The sequence below is a fragment of the Trichosurus vulpecula genome, chromosome 8 (assembly GCF_011100635.1).
Source record: "Trichosurus vulpecula isolate mTriVul1 chromosome 8, mTriVul1.pri, whole genome shotgun sequence".
Lineage (NCBI taxonomy): Eukaryota > Metazoa > Chordata > Mammalia > Diprotodontia > Phalangeridae > Trichosurus > Trichosurus vulpecula.
The window spans coordinates 113,259,100-113,272,552 of NC_050580.1; the positions used below are offsets into that span (position 1 = coordinate 113,259,100).

The 13,453-nt window shown below is 35.5% G+C and overlaps 1 protein-coding gene across 5 annotated transcripts in view; it reads right to left on the bottom strand.

Annotated features, from left to right (window-relative positions):
• Window positions 1–13,453, bottom strand: part of BTRC (beta-transducin repeat containing E3 ubiquitin protein ligase) — a 191,493-nt gene that overhangs the window by 141,166 nt on the left and 36,874 nt on the right. The window contains exon 1 of one of the 5 annotated variants that reach the window (XM_036734774.1): window positions 6,337–6,342. The exons of the other annotated variants lie outside the window; for them this stretch is intronic. The gene's annotated coding sequence lies outside the window, so the exon portion shown is untranslated. Of the gene's footprint in view, window positions 1–6,336; window positions 6,343–13,453 lie in introns of those variants that run through there. 5 annotated transcript variants of the gene reach the window in all.

Sequence of the window (13,453 nt, forward strand, 5' to 3'; positions counted from 1 at the left end):
AAAATGGGCAAGATCAAGCAAATGATTGGATATGTGGGATGAGAGAATGTAAGGAGTCTCACCTCGGAGAAGATGACACTGAGACTGGGACCCTGAGTGCCTGGAAGGATGGTGGTATCCTTGATAGAAATAGGGAAGTTCAGAAGGGGATGGATATGAGGTAAGGAGGAATAATAAGTTCTGTTTTGGACAAGTTGATTTTGAGATGCCTATGGAAAACCATGTTTTAAAATGTCCAATAAATAGAAAAAGGATAATGATAAATGTTGGAGAGGATGTGGGAAAATTGGAATACTAATGCACTGTTGGTAGAGTTGTGAAATTATCTAACCAGTTGGGTGAGCAATTTGGAATTATGCCCAAAGGGCAAACTATGCATACCCTTTGTTCTAGCAAAACCACTACTACGTTTGTATCCCAAGGAGATCAGGAAAAAGGAAAAAGGACTGACATGTACAAAAATATTTATCACATCTCTTTTTGTAGTGACAAAGGATTGGAAATCAAGGGGATGCCCATCAATTTGTGAATGGCTGAACAAGTCATGGTATGTGAATGTATTGGAATACTACTGTGCTATAAGAAATGATGAACATGTTGATTTCAGCAAAACCTGGAAAGACTTACATGAACTGATGCAAAGTGAAACGAGCAGAACCAGGAAAACACTGTACACAGTAACAGCAATGTTGTTCAATGATCAGCTATGAATGACTTAGCTCTTCTCAGCAATACAACGATCCCAGAAAATTCCAAAGGACTCATGATGGAAAATGCTATCCACATACAGAGAAAAAACGGATGAAATCTGAATGTAGATTGATGCATACTATTTTTACTTTTGTGTGTCTGTGTGTTTTTTTTTTCCTTTTGTTCTATTTCTTCTTTCACAACACTACTAATACAGAAATGTTTTATGTGATTGCACATATATAACCTAGATCAAATTGCTTACCATGGGGGGCTGGGGGGGTGGGAGGGAGAAAATTTGGAGCTCAAATTTCTTTTTAAATGAATGTTAAAAAATATCTTTACATGTAATTGGAAAAAACAAAATCCTATTTAAAAAATAAAAGAAAATTAAGAAAAAAAAAAGAAAATGTCCAATAGACTGTTGGTGATGTGAGACTGAAGGTCAGGAGAAAGACTAAGGCTTAAATGTTTTTACAATGCATTCTCTGGATCTCTCTTTTGCTCTTATCACACTTGACTTTCTATCAAACTAATCTGGAGACATGATGTATTCTCCCTAGTAGAGAGTAAGCTTCTTTTTTTTAAAAAAAATTACATATTTTTTCAGTCTGCAAAAATCTGCCTTCTCACCCTCCTATTCCAAACCCTCCAACATGAGAACTAACAAAAAACATAATCCATTACAAACATATATAGTCAAGCAAAACAATTTCCACACTGTCCATGTCCAAAATAAAAATCTCATTCTGCATTCTAGTCCTTCACTTCTCCATCAGAAGGTGAGTATGATGTTTCATTATTAGTCCTCTGGAATTGTGGTTTGTCATTACACTGATAAGAGTCCCCAGTTCTATCAAAGGTGTTTGAATTTGCCATATTGCTGTCATTGCACGAACTGTTCTCCTGATTCTGTTTACTTCAGTCAGCGTCACATTATGTCTTCCCAATTTTCTGTAAAATTAGACCCTTCATCGTTTCTCACAACACAATAGTATTCCATCACATTTACATACTATAATTTGTTCATCCATTCCCCAATTTAAGGACACTTCCTCAGATTCCGATTCTTTGCCACCTTTGAGAGCTACAAATATTTTTGTACATCCTTAAGTTTTGGGAGAGTGTTTTTTTTTGTTTGTTTTTCTGCTTAGGACTAATCCTCCCCTTTACATACCCTTCCACTAATTTCCCTCTTCTACTTCCCTTTTTCCCTCCCTATTTTCCTGCTGAATGAAATGTATTTCTGTATTGTGTATACATTCTTCTTTCAACTACTTCAGATGAGTCAGGCTGAAGTGCCAACTACTCTCCCCACCTCCTCCTCATTTATACTTATGTACCCTAATTATATGAAATAATTTTCCCTAATTTTCCTTTTCTGCCCTCCCCCAGTTCATTCCTCTTCCCCTCTTCCCATTCTTCTTTTTTAATATATTTTATTATTTAATATTTTTAGTTTTCAGCATTGATTTCCATAAGATTTTGAATTATAAATTCTCTCCCCATTTCTACCCTCCCCCACACTCCAAGATGGCATATATTCTGATTGCCCTGTTCCCCAGTCAGCCCTCCTTCTATCACCCCATTCCCCCCCCAACACCGTTTCCCTTACTTTCATGTAGGGCAAGATAGATTTCTATGCCCCATTGCCTGTATATCTTATTTCCTAGTTGCATGCAAAAACAACTTTTTTTTTTGAACATCTGCTTTTATAACTTTGAGTTCCAAATTCTCTCCCCTCTTTCCTCCCCACCCAACCTCCCTAAGAAGGCAAGCAATTCAACATAGGCTACATGTGTATCATTACGCAAAACCCTTCCATAATACTCATGTTGTGAAAGACTAACTATGGTTTGCTCCCACCTATCCTGTCCCCCTTTATTCAATTTTCTCCCTTGACCCTGTCCCTTTTCAAAAGTGTTTGCTTTTGATTACCTCCTCCCCCTATCTGCCCTCCCTTCTATCATACCCCCTTTTTTTATCCCCTTCTTCCTTCTTTCCTATGGGGTAAGATACCCAATTGAGTGTGTATGTTATTCCCTCAAGTCAAATTCGATGAGAGCAAGATTCACTCATTCCCCCTCACCTGCTCCCTCTTCCCTCCCAACAGAACTGCTTTTTCTTGCCACTTTTATGAGAGAGAATTTACCCCATTCTCTCTCCCCTTTCTCCCTCTCTCAATATATTCCTCTCTCATCCCTTAATTTCATTTTATTAGATATCATCCCTTCACATTCAACTCGCCCTGTGCCCTCTGCCTAACACACACACACACACACACACACACACACACACACACACACATATATTCCCTTCAGCTACCACAACACTGAGGTCTCATGGATTACACACATCATCTTTCCATGTAGGAAGGTAAACAAAACAGTTCAATTTTAGTAAGTCCCTTATGATTTCTCTTTTTTGTTTAACTTTTCATGCTTCTCTTGATTCTTGTGTTTGAAAGTCAAATTTTCTATTCAGCTCTGGTCTTTTCACTGAGAAAGCTTGAAAGTCCTCTATTTTATTGAAAATCCATATTTTGCCTTGGAGCATGATACTCAGCTTTGCTGGGTAGGTGATTCTTGGTTTTAATCCTAGCTCCATTGACCTCTGGAATATCATATTCCAAGCCCTTTGATTCCTTAATGTAGAAGCTGCTAGATCTTGTGTTATCCTGATTGTGTTTCCACAATACTCAAATTGTTTCTTTCTGGCTGCTTGCAGTATTTTCTCCTTGATCTGGGAGCTCTGGAATTTGGCAACAATATTCCTAGGAGTTTTCCTTTTGGGATCTTTTTCAGGAGGTGATCAGTGGATTCTTTCAATTTCTATTTTACCCTCTGCCTCTAGAACATCAGGGCAGTTCTCCTTGATAATTTCTTGAAAGATGATATCTAGGCTCTTTTTTCGATCATGGCTTTCAGGTGGTCCAATAATTTTTAAATTCTCCCTCCTGGATCTATTTTCCAGGTCAGTGGTTTTTCCAATGAGATATTTCACATTGTCTTCCACTTTTTCATTCCTTTGGTTCTGTTTTATAATATCTTGATTTCTCATAAAGTCACTAGCTTCCACTTGCTCCAATCTCATTTTTAAGGTGGCATTTTCTTCAGTGGTCTTTTGGACCTCCTTTTCCATTTGGCTAATTCTGCCTTTCAAGGCATTCTTCTTCTCATTGGCTTTTTGGAGCTCTTTTGTCATTTGAGTTAGTCTATTTTTTAAAGTGTTATTTTCTTCAGTATTTTTTGGGTCTCCTTTAGCAAGTCATTGATTTGTTTTTCATGGTTTTCTCACATCACTCTCATTTCTCTTCCCAATTTTTCCTCTACTTCTCTAACTTGCTTTTCCAAATCCTTTTTGAGCTCTTCCATGGCCTGAGACCAATTCATATTTTTCTTGGAGGCTTTTGATGTAGGCTCTTTGACTTTGTTGACTTCTTCTGGCTGTATGTTTTGGTCTTCTTTGTCACCAAAGAAAGACTCCAAAGTCCGAGTCTGCATCTGAGAGCATTTTCACTGCCTGGCCATGCTCCCAGCCAACTACTTGACCCTTGAGTTTTTCATCGGGGTATGACTGCTTGTAGAGTAGAGAGTACTTTGTTCCAAGCTTGAGGGGCTGCACTGCTGTTTTCAGAGCTACTTCTACAGGGCAAGCTCTGCCATACCAGTGCTCCTTCTCCCCCAAGAACTGCCAACCAGGATTTCAGCCCAGATCCAGGCAGGGCAAAGCACGCTTTACATTCCTGCTCTGATCTGTCACTTAATTCCTCCCACCAGGTAGGCCTGGGGCTGGAATCTACTGCAGCTGTAGCTCTGGAAGCAGCCTCTGAGCTGTACCACCTCCTTTCACTCTGTCCCCGCAGCTTTTCCCAGTAACCTTCTCTGTTGTCTTTGGTGTTTGTGGGTTGAGAAGTCTGGTAACTGCCACAGCTTACTGATTCAGGGTGCTAGGGCCTGTTCCACCCGGCTCCTGGTCTAGTTGGTCCTGGCGCAGCCCACACTGGGCTCTCCTCTGCCCTGAGCTCCATGCAATAGACCCTTTCCAGTGACCATCCAGGCTGTCCTGGGCTGGAGCCCTGCTTTCCTCTGCTATTTCGTGGGTTCTGCAGCTCTAGAATTTGTTCAAAGCCATTTTTATAGATGTTTGAAGGGACCTGGGGGAGAGCTTAAGCAAGTCCCTGCTTTCCAGCCACCATCTTGGCTCCGCCCTGGCATTCTTCTCTTAAGATCATCAAAAGACTTATATCTACAAAAATATAGCTCTTTTGGTGGAGGCAAAGAATTGCTAATTGAGGGGTTGCCCCACAAGTTGTGGCATATGACTGGGATGAATACTATTGTGCTATGAGAAATGATAAGGTGGATGGTTTCAGAAAAACCTGGTAAGACCTATATGAATTGATGCAGAGTGAAGTGAGCAGAATAAGAAGATTATCATACAAAGTAAGAGCAATATTGCAGTTATAATCAACGGTGAAAGTCTAAACTACTCTGATGAATACAATGAGCCAAGACAATTCCAAAAGGTTCATGGTGAAAAATGCTATCCACCTTCAGAGAACTAATAAACTCTGAGTGCAAATTGAAGTATAACTTTTTTCACTTTCTTTTTCTTGCTTTTTTGGTGCAATAAGACTAATATGGAAATGTGTTTTGCATGATTTCACGTGTATAACTGATATCATATTGCTTACCTTCTCAATGGGTGGGGAAAGGGTTGGAGGAAGGGAGAGAATTTGGCACTTGAAAATTGTTTAAATATGAATGTTTTAAATAAATAATACATTTCAAGAAAACCAATAAAGACACGTAAAATTTTTAAAAAGATTTTACCCACTCCGGGAAAAAAAGATTACCAAGACATAGCAAAACTACTTCCAAGGCTTGTCTGACTGGATTCCCTTAATGATCCCTGTTGATGAGTATTCAAAGGGATCACAAGTATCATCTCCCTATATTATAATGTAAGCAGTTTATCCTTGTTTAGTCAATTATCACTGTCCGTCCATGTTTACCTTCTCATGTTTTTCACTCCTGTGCTTGAACTTCAAAGTTTCTATGAGCTCTGTTCTTTCATCTGGAATGCTTGGAAGTCCTCTTTTTTCATTAATGGCCCACTTCAGCCTCAGTTTTGCTGGGTATCGTATTCTTGACTGTAAGCTTATATCCTTTTCCTTCTGGAATATTATATTCCAATTCTCTGGTTTTTTATAGTAGTGCTCTTGCCTCAACCCAGACCCCAGTGTCAAAAGACCTTTCTGTCTCCCTATGCCAACCTGGGGCTGGACAAAGGACTCACTGACTTTTTCTGGATTTCTCTAGCAAAATGTGGTCTGGTACATTTTCTAGATTTGTTTGGAGGGGTTGTAGATGGGAGCTCAGCTACACTGCTTCTTGACACATCTTGGTTATGCTACAGTAAGCTTCTTGAGGGCAGCAACTATGTAATTTTTCAACTTTACTCACCCAGAATCTAGTATTGTACACTGCGCTAATCAAGACATTTAATAAATGCAGATTAAATTGAATAAGGTGCTCATCATGTAGAATATTTGATTGCATAGTACCTATTTGAAGATAAGATCTTAAGGAGTCAGACAGCATGGTACAAGGAAAAGGGTGGTGAATGTGGGAGCCCAAGGACCTGAGTTCAAATTCCTCCTCCGCCACTATTATCTCTGTGTCCTCTTTGGGCCACAGGTCCCTTATCTATAAAATTAAAGGTTGGACTAAATGACCTCTAAGGTCTTTTCCCATTCTAGATCTTTGATCCTAAGATCTTTAGAAGGGTAGACCTAAAGATAAAATAAGTGACAGAGCATATGAATGAAGGCAACTAATTCATTTTGATACAGAGTGCTATGAGTTTGGGATATGAAATGTTTAAATGCTTCAATCAACTTCCTGCAATAGGTGAGTTCAATTGTACCATTCCTGTTCACAGACCTAATTTGAGCCTTGAAAGGTCAATCTCAGAGAAAATTACTTGGCTGTGGAATTCTTGCTTTGTAAATCCCTAGAGCTGGCTTTTAGGACATTAAACTGAAGAATAAATGCTACTTGCTTATTCTTTAACTGGGCCAAAATTGTAGACTCCTTAATGCAAACAAATTGTTTCATGAGCAGTTGTTATAGTAACTGAAATAAGTCTACGTCCAAATAAACTACTGCAAGTAACCCTGATTTGTGAGTGAAATCACAGAAAAGGTCTTTGAGGTTATTTACAAAATAAATTCATTGAGTTTAGTTTAAGGAAAACAATTAAAGGAGGAGGTTGTTATTCAAAGGACAAAGAAAAATGCATAGTAGTTTATAGTAAAATAGCTGCAAAAACTGGGACAATTTGAGCAAAGGAAAATATGGCTTAAATACTGGGAAAAATGAGAAAGAAATACTACTGCACAGCCTTTCAAGCAATGTGCTATATAAAGTTAAGTGAAATAAGGTAGAATGTTGAATTACAGCCTTTTGGAGGGCTACAATTTCATTATACTTCTGGCATATCATCCATGGCACTTTTTTTTCATCTCCCCTTAATTTTCCCTCCAAGAGCTCTGAAATCAATTCTACTAAACATTTCTAATTATTCTCAGTCCCTTAAAGGCAGAGAAGGTCAAAGGCTAAACACCATCTGTTTTAGCCAGTCTCCTTGCCCTTAGCATTCAGAGTCTGCCCTGGGGCAGGAGGCAGTCATCTCAAATTCCAACTTGGCCTTTGGACATGGCAATTTAGGTTGAGAGAGTTAGGGAAGAGAGGAAGAAGAGATATTTTTTAACCACCCTTATTATTTTTTAACCAGCCTTGACTAGGATAAAGTATATTATCACTAAATCTGCAAAATGCACTTTAGTAAATATTGATGCTAGGGCTGCGACATAATAAAATTAAAAATATATAAATTAGAATTTACATATCACAAGTGAGTATTGTTCTTCAAAGAAGTCATCTAGGGATGCTATATGTAAAAACTGTGATTGTTCAAAATGGTTTCTAAAATTGTGGCTTATTCCCCCCTCCATATACTGCAATATTCCCATAAAACTTAGAAAGAAGGGAAATCTTTTAATACTGAGAAGTAGTCACCAATGCTTATTTAGAACTGTTAAAATTCTAACTTGGCTACCAATAAAAATAAATTTCATTCATTATTGTTTATTAAATATGTAGTTACTCAAACAATACTCTGAATAAACTGGAATTTTGAACAAACAAGTGCTTTAAAATTCTAATAACTATGCGTAAGCAGTAAATTATTCTTCCTTGAATTTCTACTGCTCAGTATAGCAAGAGTAACTAAGTACATAATTACATAAGAGAGCCACCCAATTTCCAAAGGAGCCATTCCGGTGAATTGTGTAAATAATATGCTTTAAAAAAAACCTATGCTAACACATGAATCTTGATTTACCAGATATGAAGTAGTTGTATACCTGTGAGACCAGAACACAGCCTTGAAAGGCCTTCCTAATTATAAATTTACCAAAGATACTAAAATTATCCAAAGCAAATTAATACATAGACTTTTCTATAATCTTACATCAATGTGTTTTTGGGTATTCAACTTCAGTTCTAAAAACAAAAGATTTCAGAAGTCACTGGCAAAAGAAAAAAACACTAAAAAGGATGATCATCTTTGTGATACAATTTGATACTGACATCAGGTTATCATTTCCTTCATATTTATTAATATTTAGATTTGTGTTGTTTCTTTCATTTGTTTCGATATACTAAAACGGACAGATATACTGTCAGTTACTGGTTTTATTAAAGTATTTTTGTCTTGTTTTTGTTTTTTAATTAGCTAAAATAAAAGTCAAATTTTTAAAGAGATATATACACTATTAGCTGACAATTGGTTATAATAATGCTAAACTGAGGTACTATATTGTATGATACTAAAGAAAAATAGCTTCAAAATCAACCTCAGTTTACAAAATCAGCAACAACCAACATAAACTCACAATAAAATAGTTCAAAACTCAGTAATAGGATTTTTGCAATCTACTGCAGATTGACAGTAAATACGCTTCCTTTACCAGCTTCCAAACACTTCAAAAAATGCTAACCTTTCTTAAAGGTTAAGTCAATCTCTATATTTTTCTAAGAAATCACTGATTTCCAAATACTTAATTCTAACACAAATACAAAACATCATGGAAATTTATCCACAATATACTTTTCCCTCCATTTTAGAAAGCTTTTGCTAGTTCACAAAAGTGGAAAGGTAACAATATCAGGGTAGGTTTTGCCTACTATATCTCCTAAACATTCTCTGAAATGACTTTTCAACTTCTTAGTTGTATTGGAATTTTGTCAAATCCAATAACTTAAATCCCATTGCAATGTATTCCAAAAACCTGTACAAATTCCTCTGTTGTCCTAGTTGAGACTAGGAGTCATTTGGTTATACAAAATAGTAATTCTTGATGCAGTGGTACTTGTTTTAACAAGATTCAATTTATACAAAAAAATTTATAAAACAATCACAATGGTCAATGTAAGAAGCTGCAGTTTCATGTATTTGGGGAAGAAAAACCACTTTGGAGCCAACAGGGAAGCAAGAAGCAAAAAAAAAAAAAGTTTCCGGTTTACAAAAGGATTTCACAATGTATTTTTTCTTCTATATAGGATTTTCATGTTCATAGCAGCTCCTATAAAACATGAAGTCCAACATTACGTCAATAATTTACATAGTAAAAAAAGTCAGGCTTGGTTACCATGTGAGGGATCAGAACTCTTGACATTCAATTCTCAGAAGCACTCATTTCCAAGGCAGAAAGAGTCCACACGGCAAATTCCTTTAAGGATATAGAAACAGACCTTCCTATTAGGCTTTGGAAGCATATTACTCCTTGCAAATGATGTGGAATGGGAACATGGCAGTCCCATCAAGGTGTCACAAGGAGTATTAAGAAAACATCTATATGAAGAAATTCTGCTCATTAAAAGAACCCTTAACATCAGATAATACCCCAACATTCTTTGGAACTCAATATTACTTTTGTAGCAATTAAATTACTTGCTTAACATTCAACATACATTTATTATTTTGATCACTAAAAAAAGTAAAAGTCTATGTAAATAAACTAAACATTATCCATTTTGTAGTCTTCCTTGGTTCAGTAGTGTTTGCATATTTGTAAAATGTCAAATGAAGGGTAACTAAAAAGTATGAAATAAATTTCTGTTCCAAAAGAAAAAGTGTCAAGGTTCCAAGTAATCAACAAAAATGAACACTAGCTTCTCCCACTTTGTGAAATTTAGCTTGAGAGTAAGTTTATCGTCCATTGGCTAGCTTGAAATGTTGTGAGGCCATTTTCTGAGATGGTGTGGTTATTGCTGAGGATATATGAAAAATTCTTATCTTTCTCTCAGGACCCTAGTAATGAAATTACATATTTACTACAACATCCAAAATGAATGTTTCTGAAAAAAGCAAAATGTGATAGATAATGAAATGAAGTGTAAGATTTTTCTTTATATTTTCTTAAAGTAGTTAATTATTTAATCTAATTTTCCATGTGATAAGTTGTAACCTATTACTACTTCAAGCATATTGCCTATTTTTAGGCACTACTCTAGAAATCAGCACATCCTAATTCTTAATGTAAAATATTTGTACAGGTTTATGATTCAGGTTTAACAATTTTGTTCCTATGTAAAGTAGGAGGCAGGGAAGTTCTGATCTATGCATTAAACTATATCCTTTAAAAATACCTAGAAACATAAGGACTTAAGAATTAGCTTTAACTTTTCCATTTTCTCAATAAACGTTAGTTCGTTAATGGAACCCTTGAAATGTTTGTTAGGTATTTCAGTTATCTAACAGTTTAATTTGTCCGACTTTGTTGCTTGATGCAAGTCACCTTACTACTGCAGGCATTAGTTAATAAATAAGAGAGAAGAGCAAAAAACACACACATTTATCTATACTGTTCTATTTCTAAATTAAGTTTTCTTTTCTCAATCTGACTTTAGCCTCCTCTCTAGCTCCCATCTTTTAAAAATAAAAGTAGTTGCTTTTCTCTAACTGAAAATGAAAGAAAAAAACATAATTGGTCAATATCAAAAGAATTGCTGCCTCTTAAAAGATCTGGATATACATAAAAAACAATTTCTGTGTTTTAACAAAATGTACGTATCCATCTCCTTTTCCAAATGACAAAACATTTGGATCTTGAATGAAAATCTTCTTTAAAGGTTTATGTTAAAATTAAAATTTTAAAGTCAATCTCTTCTTTCAATAGTATCTCCCTCTGCCTAATGTGTAGTACATAAAACACAAGGACATTAAATATAAAACTTGTTATTAAGGGGCAAAGGGCAATGGTATTAGTATGGGCGACGCATGCTCAGGTAGTGTTCAACTATTATCTTCAGTTTAAGGAAGCTGAAAGTATGCAAATTTAGGCATCATAATTTTTAACTAAAATTGTCAGTTTTATGGCTATTTATAGTATGTGTCCGGTCTTGCAGAACTCCATCTTCTAACACCTCATCTGTAACATACACTGCTTTTAAACCACATTAATACATTCTTACTGGGATACTTTTCTCTAACAGTACCAACCAAGAAACAGATCAATACTCTTAATACAGTAAGGACAATTTCATTACCATGAAAACCTGTTCAAGGCAGCCAGATGCTGAACAAAGAGCAAGGCTTTCATCAGGTTTATTCCTAACATGTCTCCATTCCTCAGGGATGAATATTTTGGTTTGATGGGCAAGCAGAAGTAGGGAAAAAATAAATGGAATGTAAAATAAGAATTAAGAAACTTTACAGTGAAATTGTGAGACATTCAGTTAAAATGAATTCCTTTTTACCTAAAGAGTATTTATTATTGATCACTGTACCAATATATTCCTATGTAATCATAATGCCACATTACAAATGTTATGATATCAGATTGTGATGTTGCGGTTCAACACTTGAATAAAATGATGCCAGGGAGGGGGACAGGAGAGAACAGGAAAGGAATGAAAATGAAGTGTTACATATATCCATGTACACGTGCACTGGGAGGTACAGTGGAGAAAGAAAGACCATATTAAGGTTTTTTTAAAAAAGAATTTTCATTAGCAGAAAATGTTTTTAAACCTTTATTTCTTTCTAAATTTGCATCAGAAGAAAAAAATATTTACCATAAATTTATATAAGGTGATAACTTTTAGCTTTTCTTTACATTATCATGGTCTGAGAAATAATGAATGCATAATTACTCATTGAAACTTATCATGTGGTATCTGAGTGGTCTAACTTTCATCTAAAACTAATCCCTTGTCTTGTCTTACTTTATTTACTTCCAATGGTCTAAAAGTGTAATATATCCTTTCAGGACTAGCTTTAATCATTTTCACAACTATAGTTGCTATGACAACAGGATGCAGCTATTCTGTGCTGCTTTTGTTTTTTCCCATTTTAGTTGCCATAACAACACAATCATTCTGGCTTTCTACAATATGTAACAACTTTATTTTAGGTCTGTGTTCTCAAGGATACTGGATTCCCCCATAAAGAAGGCAAATAATAAAATTTTATTAGGATTTCTTAAAAAATATATCAAGTAATGTCTAATAGAAATAAAACCCTTTTAGGAAAGAACTCTTTGGCAGGGACTTTCATTACGCTAAAACTGAAAAACTGAGAGCACCTACCAAAGTCAGTAGTAAGATCTACCATTAATATTGGACCCATGTTGTGCATACTCCCCTTAACAATACACTGTAATATGCATCCTGATTATGAACTGTTGGTAAATGTCCATTAAGTGCACTTTATAAGTAAATAATCAAGCATGTGGCTATCTCTAAACCAGATACTTTCCTGCAATAATCTAAAGTAATTAATTAGGAGTCTTCAAAGTTCATGGTATTTAAACTATAAGACAGGTCAAATTCCCTTAAAAAAAATACTATATTGCCAGGTTATTTTCTGCCACTTTCCCTCCCTATTCCCACAGGTCAAACTGCATCAGAGGACCATGCTTGGACACTGTACCACTGTTTTTTGATGGTGAAAGGGGAGAGGGGAGAAAAGCAGAGTATTGCAGTGACTCCATAATAGGTACCTAGAAAAAATGTTTCATGGAACCTGAAGAAACCAATTGGGGTTTATCCTAAAGAAATAAATTCCTATTACCTTGGTCCACAACAGAATATGGAAATTGCTTTGTTTTATATAGGGTGCCCCAAAACTTAAAATTGTACTAAGACTTTTGGGATACCCTATATAATCCTTTATCGTACTAATATTTATTATGACAGAATTCTACTGTATCTACAAAGGGCTATTTTGATTCAGTAATTTAAACTACAGTAGTTCAATGCTTTGATCAACTAACTGATGGTTAAGGACTGATATCAAAATGATGCAAATACCTTTAAAATTACAATGTGTAGCCTAAAGGGATGTGAAAACCATTAGTAACAGGATATTTTTAGAAATCATTAGTCTATGCATTAATGATACATAAGATGGTCATTTTAATCAAAGCATAAACTTTAGAACTTCCTTAGCACAATACGTTAAAAAAATTCTACAAAAAAATGAAAAAATAAAATAAAATTTGCCACTTTTCTAAATTTCAAGAAAAAAAATTAGAATGTCTATTTCCTGAGACTATGAATAAGAGATGCTACAAACAGAAGGAAGATATAAAGGAAATTACTGGAGCAGCATGTCTTTCTTGGGGGCCTCTTTCCAACTCAGAAAGATAAGCAATTATAAGTCAAGATCAGTGAAGGAAACTTGAGATAGC